Source organism: Sus scrofa, chromosome 1 (genome assembly GCF_000003025.6).
Source record: "Sus scrofa isolate TJ Tabasco breed Duroc chromosome 1, Sscrofa11.1, whole genome shotgun sequence".
Classification (NCBI taxonomy): domain Eukaryota; kingdom Metazoa; phylum Chordata; class Mammalia; order Artiodactyla; family Suidae; genus Sus; species Sus scrofa.
The window spans coordinates 66,577,610-66,587,360 of record NC_010443.5 but is presented as its reverse complement, the minus strand read 5'-3'; the positions used below and the strand labels follow the sequence as shown (position 1 = coordinate 66,587,360).

At 45.3% G+C, this 9,751-nt stretch overlaps 1 pseudogene; it reads left to right on the top strand.

Moving 5' to 3' along the window:
- On the top strand, positions 6,469-9,485 carry LOC100514932 (annotated as a pseudogene).

Here is a 9,751-nt window from a genome sequence, read left to right as displayed (position 1 = left end):
ACTGCTGAACATAGATGTAAAAATCCTCAACAAAATACTAGCAAACCAAATCCAGCAATACATTAAAAGGATCATACACCATGATCAAGAGGAATTTTTCCCAAGGATGCAAGTATTTTTCAATATCTACAAATCAATCAGTGTGATACACCACATTAACAAACTGGAGAATAAAAACCATGTGATCCTCTCAACAGCTACAGAAAAAGATTGTGACAAAATCCAACACCAATTTCTGATTAACACCCCCCACCAGAAGGCAGGCATAGAGGGAACTTACCTCAACATAATAAAGGCCATATATGACAAACCCACAGCTAACATCATTCTCAACAGTGAAAAGCTGAAAGAATTTACACTAAGATCAGGACAAGACAAGGATGTACACTCTTGCCACATCTATTCAACATAGTTTTGGAGTCCTAGCCATGGAAATCAGAGAATAAAAAGAAATAAAAGTAATCCAAATTGGAAAGGAAGTAAAACCATCAGTGTTTGCAGATGACATGATGCTGTACCTAGGAAACTATTAGAGCTCATCAATTAATTTGGTAAAGTTGCAGGATACAAAGTTAATACACAGAAATCAACTGCATTTCTATATACTAACAATGAAAGGTCAGAAAGAGAAACTTTTCCATTTACCATCACATCAAAGGGAATAAAATACCTAGGATTAAACCTATCTAAAGAAACAAAAGACCTATACCCTGAAAACTATAAGACCCTGATGAAAGAAATCAAAGATGAAACAAACAGATGGAAAGATATACAATGGTCTTGGATTGTAAGAATCAATATTGTCAAAATGACTATACTACCCAAGGCAATCTACAGATTCAATTCAATTCCTATCAAATTACCAATGGCTTGTTTCACAGAACTAGAATAAAATATTTTAAAATTTGTTTGGAAGCACAGAAGACCCCAAATAGCCAAACTATACTGAGAAAGAAAAATGGAGCTGTAGGAATCAGTCTTCCTGGCTTAAGAATACACTACAAAGCTACAGTCATCAAAACAGTATGGTACTGGCAGAAAAACAGAAATACATATCAATGGAACAAGATAGAAAGCCCAAAAAATAAAATCAAGCTACTATGGTCAATTAATCTATGACAAAGGAGGCAAGAATATACAATGGAGGAGTTCCCATGGTGGCTCAGCATGTTAAGAACCCAACTAGTATCCATGAGGATGCAGGTTCGATCCCTGGCCTCACTCAGTGGGTTAAGGATCCAGTGTTGCCACAAGCTGCCACATATGTTGCAGATGCAGCTCAGATCCAGTATTGCTGTGGCTGAGGGTAGGCCAGCAGCTGCAGCTCCAATTCAACCCCTAGCCCAGGAATATCCATATGCCACAGATGCAGCCATAAAAAGAAAAAGAAGAAAAAAAAATTTAATTTAATAAAAGAATACACAGAAGTTCCCATTGTGGCTCAGTAGAAGCAAATCTGACTAGCATCCATGAGGACAGGATGGCCTTGCTCAGTGGGTTAAGGATCTGGCATTGCCAGTGGGTTAAGGATCTGGCATTGCCATGAGCTGTGGTGTAGGTTGCAGATGCAGCTCAGATCTTGCATTGCTGTGGTTGTGGTGTAGGCCAGGCAGATGTAGCTCTGATTTGACCCCAGCCTGGGACTCTCCATATGCTGCAGCCCTAAAAAGACAAATGACAAAAAAAAAAGAAAAGAAAAGAAAAAGAATATACAATGGAGAAAAGACAGTTTCTTCAATAAGCGACACTGGGAAAACTGGACAGCTACATGCAAAAAAGAAATTAGAACATTCTCTAACACTATACACAAAAATGAACTCCAAATTGATTAAAGGCAGAGTTCCCTTTGTGGCTCAGTGGTAACAAAACCAACTAGTGCCCATGAGGACAAGGGTTCAATCCCTGGGCTCTCTCTGTGGGTTAAGGGTCTGGTGTTGCCGTGAGCTGCAGTGTTGGTGGAAGAAGCAGCTCAGATCTCAAGTCACTGTGGCTGTGGTGTAGGCTACACCTCTGATTCCACCCCTGGGAACCTCCATATGCTGTGTGTGTGGCCCTAAAAAAAAAAAAAAAAAAAAAAAAAAAGTATTAAAAACCTAAAGTTAAGACAGGATACTGTACAACTCTTAGAGGAAAACATAGGCTGAACACTCTTGGACATAAACTGCAGCAATATCTTCTCAGACCCACCTCCTAGAGTAATGACAATAAAAACAAAAATAAACAAATGAGACCAAATTAAACTTAAAAGATCTGCACAGCAAAGGAAATCATAAATAAAATGACAACCCACAGAATGCAATAAAACATTTGCACATGAAGCAACTGACATGGGATTAATCTCCAAAATATACAAACAACTCCTGCAGCACAACATCCAAAAAAAAAACCAAACAACCCAATCAAAAAATGGGCAGAAGATCTAAGTAGACATTTCTCCAAAGAAGATGTACAGATGAACAAAAAACAAATGACAAGATGCTCAACATTACTAATTTTTAGAGAAATGAAAATTGAAACTACTAAGGGGTGACACTTTATACCACCAGCCAGAATGGCCATGTTCAATAAGTCTACAAATAATAAATGCTGGAGAGGGTGTATAGAAAAAGGAACTCTCTTACACAGTTGGTGGGATGTATCTCAGTGCAACCACTATGGAAAACAGTATGGGGATTCCTCAAAAAACTAAAAATAGAACTACCATATGATCTAGCAATCCCACTCCTGGGCATCTATGCAGAGAAAACCATAATTTGAAAAAAAAATATGCACTTCAATGTTCATTGCAGTACTATTTAGAGTAGCCAAGACATGGAAGCAACCTAAATGTCCATCAATAGAAAAATGGAATAAAGAATACGTGGTACATATATGCAATGGAATATTACCCAGCCATGAAAAATAACGAATTAATGTCATTTGCAACAACATGGATGGACCTAGAAACTAGCATACTAAGTGAAGTTAGACTGTGAAAAACAAACATCACATGCTATCACCTATATGTGGAATCTAAAAAAAGGATACAAATGAACTTATTTGCAGAACAGAAACAGATTCGCAGACATTGAAAAACTTATGGTTACCAAAGTTGCTGGCAGGGGGAGGAATGGACTGGGGGTTTGGGAATGGCATATGTACACTGAGGTATATGGAAGAATTGACCAATGGGGACCTGCTGTATAGCACAGAGAACTCCACCCAATGTTCCGTGATAATCTATGTGGGGAAAGAATCAGAGAATGGATATGTATATATGGTTGACTGAGTCACCTAGTTCTACAGCAGAAATTATCACAGCCTTATAAATGAACTATACTTCAATAAAACTTAAATAATAATAATAAAATAAAAAGTTTTAAAAAAGGGAGTTCCCATTGTGGCTCCGAGGGTTAAGAATCCTACTAGTATCCATGAGGATATGGGTTTGATGCCTAGGTTCGCTCAGTGGGTTAAAGGATCCAGCATTGCTGCAAACTGTGGTGTAGGTCACAGCTGCAGCTCAGATCTGGTGTGGCTGTGGCATGGGCTGGCAGCTGCAACTCCAGTTCAACCCCTAGCCTGGGTACTTTCATATGCCTCAGATGCAGAGACAGGATTAAGATGGCGGAATAGAAGGACTAGAGCTCAACTTCTCTCCTAAAAACAACAAAATTCACAACTAAAGACTGAGCACTCTTCACCCAAATGGACTGGAAACCTTAAAAAAGATACCCTACTCCAGAAGAAAAAGAGGAGGCCACATCAAGAGGTAGGAGGGGCGATTTCATGATATAAACAACCCCATACCTCCTGGGTGGGAAGCTCCACAGACTGGAAACTAACTGGTTCACAGAGACTCACCTACAGGAGTGAGAGTTCTGAGCCACACATCAAACTCTCACGTGTGGGGATCTGGCACAGGAAGAAAGAGCCCCGGAGCATCTGGCATTGAAGGCCAGTGGGGCTTGTGTGCAAGAGCTCCACAGGACTGAGGGAAATGGAGACCCCATTCTTAAAAGGTGCACACAGATTCTCATGTGCACTGGGTCCCAGGGCAAAGCAAAGTCTCCAAGGGAATCTGGGTCAAACCTGACCGCAGTTCTTGGAGGACATCCTGGGAAAACAGGGGTGAATGTGGCTTGTTGTGAGGGAAGGACATTGAAAGCAAAGCTCTCGGGAATATTCAGCAGCAGTGCCTTTCTCTGGAGGTGGCCATTTTGGGGAAATCTGGCCCCACCCATCAATCAGAGCTGAGAAGCCCCGGGGCAAACAACAACCCAGGTGGGATCACAGCCCCACCCCTCAGTAAACAGGCTACCTAAAGACCCCTCAGGCACACAGCTGCCTCTAATCCCATCCAGAGACTGAGCCCCACCCACCAGAGGGATTAGAATCAGCTCCTCCTACCGGGGGCAGGCATCAGCCCCTCCCATCAGGAAGCCTACAGCAAGCCCGTCATACCGATTTCAGCCACAGGGGGACAGACACCAGAAGTAAGAGAGGCTACAACTCTATTATCTGTAAGAAGGTCACCACACCAAAAACCTATAAAAATGAAAAGGCAGAGGACTATAACTCAGATGAGGGAGAAAGGAAAAACCCCAGAAAAACAGCTAAGCCATGAGGAGATTTTCAGCCTCCAGGAAAAAGACTTTAGACTGTTGATGCTGAAGAAGAGGCAAGACATTGGAAATAAACTGGAGGCAAAGATGGATAACTTACAGGAAACACTGACCAAAGAGATACAAGATAGAAAACTTAAACTAGAAGAGATGCCAAATACAATAACTGAAATAAAAAATTCACTAGAAGCAGCTAACAGCAGAATACAGGAGGCAGAAGAACGAATAAGTGAGGTGGAGGACAGATAAGTAGAAATTACGGATGCAGAACAGAAAAGAGAAAAAAGATTGAAAACAAATGAAGAGAGTCTCAGAGAACTCTGGGACAACGTGAAACGCACCAACATCCGTATTATAGGGGTGCCAGAAGGAGGAGAGAGAGGAGGAGACACAAAAAATATTCCAAGAGATAATAGCCGAAAACTTCTCTATTATGAGGAAGGAATCACTCACTCAAATCCAGGAAGCACAACGAGCACCATACAAAATAAAACCCAAGGAGGAACACCCCGAGACACATACTAATCAAACTGACCAAAATTAAAGACAAAGAGAAAATCTTGAAAGCAGCTAGGGAAAAGAAACAAATAACATACAAGGGAACCCTGATAAGGCTATCAGCAGATTTTTCAACAGAAACTCTGCAGGCCAGAAGGGAGTGGCATGATATACTCAATGTGATGAAAGGAAAAAACCTCCAACCAAGATTACTCTACCCAGCAAGGCTCTCCTTCAGATTTGAAGGAGAAATCAAAACCTTCTCAGATAAGCAAAAGCTGAGAGAATTCAGCAACACTAAACCAGCCTTACAACAAATACTAAAGGAACTTCTATAGGCAGAAAAGAACAAGAGAAGAAGGAAAGAAAAAACAAAGTAATTAATAAAATGACAATAAGAACATACATATCAATAATTACCTTAAATGTGAATGGACTAAACGCCCCAGCCAAAAGACATCGACTGGCTGAATGGATACAAAAACAAGACCCATATATATGCTGTCTTCAAGAGACCCACTTCACTCCTAGGGACACATACAAATTGAAAGTGAGAGGATGGAAGAAAATATTTCATGCAAACGGGGATCAAAAGAAAGCTGGAGTAGCAATACTCATATCAGACAAAATAGACTTGAAAATGAAGAATATTTTCAGGGACAAAGAAGGACATTACACAATGATCAAAGCATCAATCCAAGAAGATGTTATAGCAATTTTAAATATCTACGCACCCAACACAGGTTCACCACAATATATGAGGCAACTGCTAACAACCTTAAAAGGAGAAATTGACAATAACACAATCATAGTGGGGGACTTTAACACCCCACTTACAGCAATGGACAGATCAACCAGACAGAAAATCAATAAGGAAACACAAGCCCTGAATGAAGCATTAGACCAGATGGACTTAATAAGTATTTATAGGACATTTCATCCAAAAGCAACAGAATACACATTCTTCTCAAGTGCACATGGAACATTCTCTAAGATTGACCATATCCTGGGCTACAAATCCAACCTCAGTAACTTTAAGAAAATTGAAATCATATCAAGCATCTTTTCCGACCACAATGCCATACAACTGGAAATCCACAACAAGAAAAAAACTGCAAAAAACACAAATACGTGGAGACTCAACAACATGCTACTAAACATATGCCTCAGATGCAGCTCAAAAAAAAAAAGTGGGGGAAAAATTAAAAATATAATAAAAGCTGTTAAAAAAAAGTATGAGTACATATTCCAACCTATTTCAGAGGTTCCTAAGGGTATCACAGTTATTTATGTCCTATAACTCAACCATAAACAAGGGAGGAGATTCTTTCTGCCTACTACATGATATAAGAAGCTATGGCCGGAAGTGAAGGGGCCATGTTGGCGGGTGACCCCAGGAGAGGTACCGGGCGAGAGGCGAGTCTCTAGGAGTGGTAGCGCGCGCGCGGCCCGCAGCCTGACGCCCAGCCCCTGTCAGTCCCCCATGGCCTCATGGAGCCGAGAGGCGGTGCTGAGTCTCTACCGGGCTCTGCTGCGCCAGGGCCGGCAGCTTCGCTACACTGATCGAGACTTCTACCTTGCCTCCATCCGCCGAGAGTTCCGGAAAAATCAGAAGCTAGAGGACCCTGAGGCCCAGGAGAGGCAGCTGGAAAAGGGCCTGGTCTTCCTCCACAGCAAATTAGGAGGGCTTGTTTAGGAGTTTCCCTCTTCCCTTCCCATCCTAATTCCGAGGGAAAGAGGACAAAGGTGCCTTCCATAGACTCGCTGCCTCTCCCCACCTCCACCTCACAGATGCAGTAAGAAGCCTCAGGTGAGCAATGGCAGGCGCTGGTGAGCGCAAAAGCAAGAAGGATGACAATGGCATCGGCACGGCCATTGATTTTGTCCTCTCCAATGCCCGGCTGGTGCTGGGGGTGGGTGGAGCAGCCATGCTGGGCATTGCTACACTGGCGGTTAAGCGGATGTATGACAGGGCGATCAGCGCCCCTACCAGCCCCACGCGCCTGAGCCATTCTGGGAAAAGGAGCTGGGAAGAGCCAAACTGGATGGGCCCCCCACGTCTGCTCAACAAGGACATGAAGACAGGCCTGAGCAGGTCCCTGCAGACCCTCCCCACAGGCTCCTCGGCCTTTGACACAGGAGAAACTTCTCACTTACTACCGGAACCGGGCAGCCATTCCTGCCGGCGAGCAGGCTCGGGCCAAGCAAGCTGCTGTGGACATATGTGCTGAGCTCCGGAGCTTCCTGCGGGCCAAGCTGCCTGACATGCCTCTTCGGGACATGTACCTGAGTGGCAGCCTCTATGACGACTTGTGGTGACAGCCGACCACATCCAACTCATTGTGCCCCTTGTGCTGGAGCAGAACCTGTGGTCGTGTGTCCCCGGAGAGGACACCATCATGAACGTCCCTGGCTTCTTCCTAGTTCACCGTGAGAACCCAGAGTATTTTCCTCGTGGTAGCAGTTACTGGGACCGCTGTGTGGTTGGGGGCTACCTCTCTCCCAAGACAGTGGCAGACACATTTGAGAAGGTAGTGGCTGGCTCCATCAACTGGCCAGCCATCGGGTCCCTCTTGGACTATGTGATTCGACCAGTGCCACCCCCAGGGGCCCTGACTCTGGAGGTGCAGTATGAGCGTGACAAGCATCTCGTCATTGACTTCCTGCCATCAGTGACCCTTGGTGACACTGTCTTGGTGGCCAAACCACACCGGCTAGCCCAGTACGACAACCTGTGGCGGCTGAGCCTGCGTCCTGCCGAGACGGCGCGCCTGCGGGCTCTGGACCAGGCCGATTTGGGCTGTCGCTCTCTGTGCCTCAAGATCCTCAAGGCCATATGCAAGTCCACTCCGGCTCTGGGCCACCTCACTGCCAGCCAGCTCACCAACGTCATCCTCCACCTGGCCCAGGAGGAGGCTGACTGGTCTCCAGACATGCTGGCCGACCGATTCCTGCAGGCCTTGAGGGGACTCATCAGCTACCTAGAGGCCGGAGTTCTGCCCAGTGCCCTAAACCCCAAGGTGAACTTATTTGCAGAGCTCACACCTGAAGTAGACGAATTGGGATACACTCTGTATTGCTCATTGTCTGAGCCAGAGGTGCTGCTGCAGACCTAGGGCAGGTGGAGGCCAAAGTGGGTGTCAGGGGGTCAGGCCCTGGGTTCTCCGTTAGAAACACTCGGCTACATCGTTGGTGCCTCACAGGGTCCCTCGGTGCCTCCTGTCTTACTGGTCATCACCCTGGTCATTTCATGCTGGTTAGAATGTCATCTCTGTTCTCTTTTCTCACAACCCTTTCTATTTTTGTTACCAAACCCTGTGCTCCCTCCTCCTCCCCTCCCCCTCCTCCTCCAGGTTCATTTTCTTGAATGAATTGAGAAGGTGGAGCCTGGCCTGAGCTGCTGAGACCACTTGGTGTTGGCCTTTTGGCCCAGGTCTGCCCCTCTCCAGTGTCCTCTCTGTCTTTTCCTCCTATTTGTACCTTCTGTTTTGCTCTTTTTCCTGGAGCACATCCGCCTAATCAAGATGTTGCCTTTTAGTTGACTGTCCCTGAAGTTGTGATTGCCTGTTTCAAACTGAACTCTGCAGAGAGTGTTCAGACAGTATTTAGGGTTTCTGGGGGTAAAGCTGGTGGAAAAGCTGGCCTTTGACCCAGGTTCCTGGAAAAGAAGCCCATTCCCCCCACCTCTTGGCCAACTTATGTCCGTTAGTGCTGAGACGTTCTCCTGGGAACACTGTTGTTGGCGCCCACGAGCGTGAGGGCTCAGGACGAGCTGAGGTAAAGTTCTTGAGATCGTGTCTCTCCGAGGCCATCCGCAAGAGCGCCGAGCGGGAGAAAGGGGCCTGGAGAGGGTCTGTGTGCCTCATGTCTGCGCCTCATCTGGCTGGTGCCGCCCAGCACCGGGTGGGTGACAAAGACCGGGAGGGATGGGGCTGTTGCTTGCCCCCTTCTTGCCTTATTGCCAATAGGGACGAGGCCTTCAAGGACGCAGTCAGTGCTAGAGGTTGACAGGCCGCTGAACACTGGGGCTTAGTGACCTTGTTTCTCCCCTGTCAGGCCCTGCCTTTCTAGGATGTCGCCTTAGAGCAAGAACAGGCCCAACAGCAGCCCTTCGCTCCCCAGTGAGAGGGGTGTTTGCTGAACTCCACAGGCACCGCCAGAGGCCAGAGGGCAGGCAGGCACGCGCGGACCTCTTCCCCGGCCTGCCGCTCACCCAGCACCTGGGGAGATCCGCGCCCTCTAGGAAGAGGGCACAAGGCTGTGACAGGGAGGTGGGTCCTTCCTGCATTCCTTCTTGTTTCCCACTGCTAAAATTGCACTATTTATTGCAATGTAAAAAGTATCCTGGGGGTGGGGAGGAGTGTTTAATACACATTGTCAGTAAAAAAAAAAAAAAAAAGAAGAAGCTATGATGATGAATCTTGTAAACATTTTAATATTTAACCATAAACTTCATTTATCTGAATATTTCACTGATACTTGACAACTCATTTAATTCCCACAAAAACCTTGTGAGACAGCTATTATCATCACTTTTCTTATTTTGGAGGTAAGGAAACTGGGACTTAGGTTAAGTAATTTGTCAAGGGTCTGTGTATTTAACTATGATATTCTCTTATCTCTGTCAAAATTCTTTTTCAATATTTACA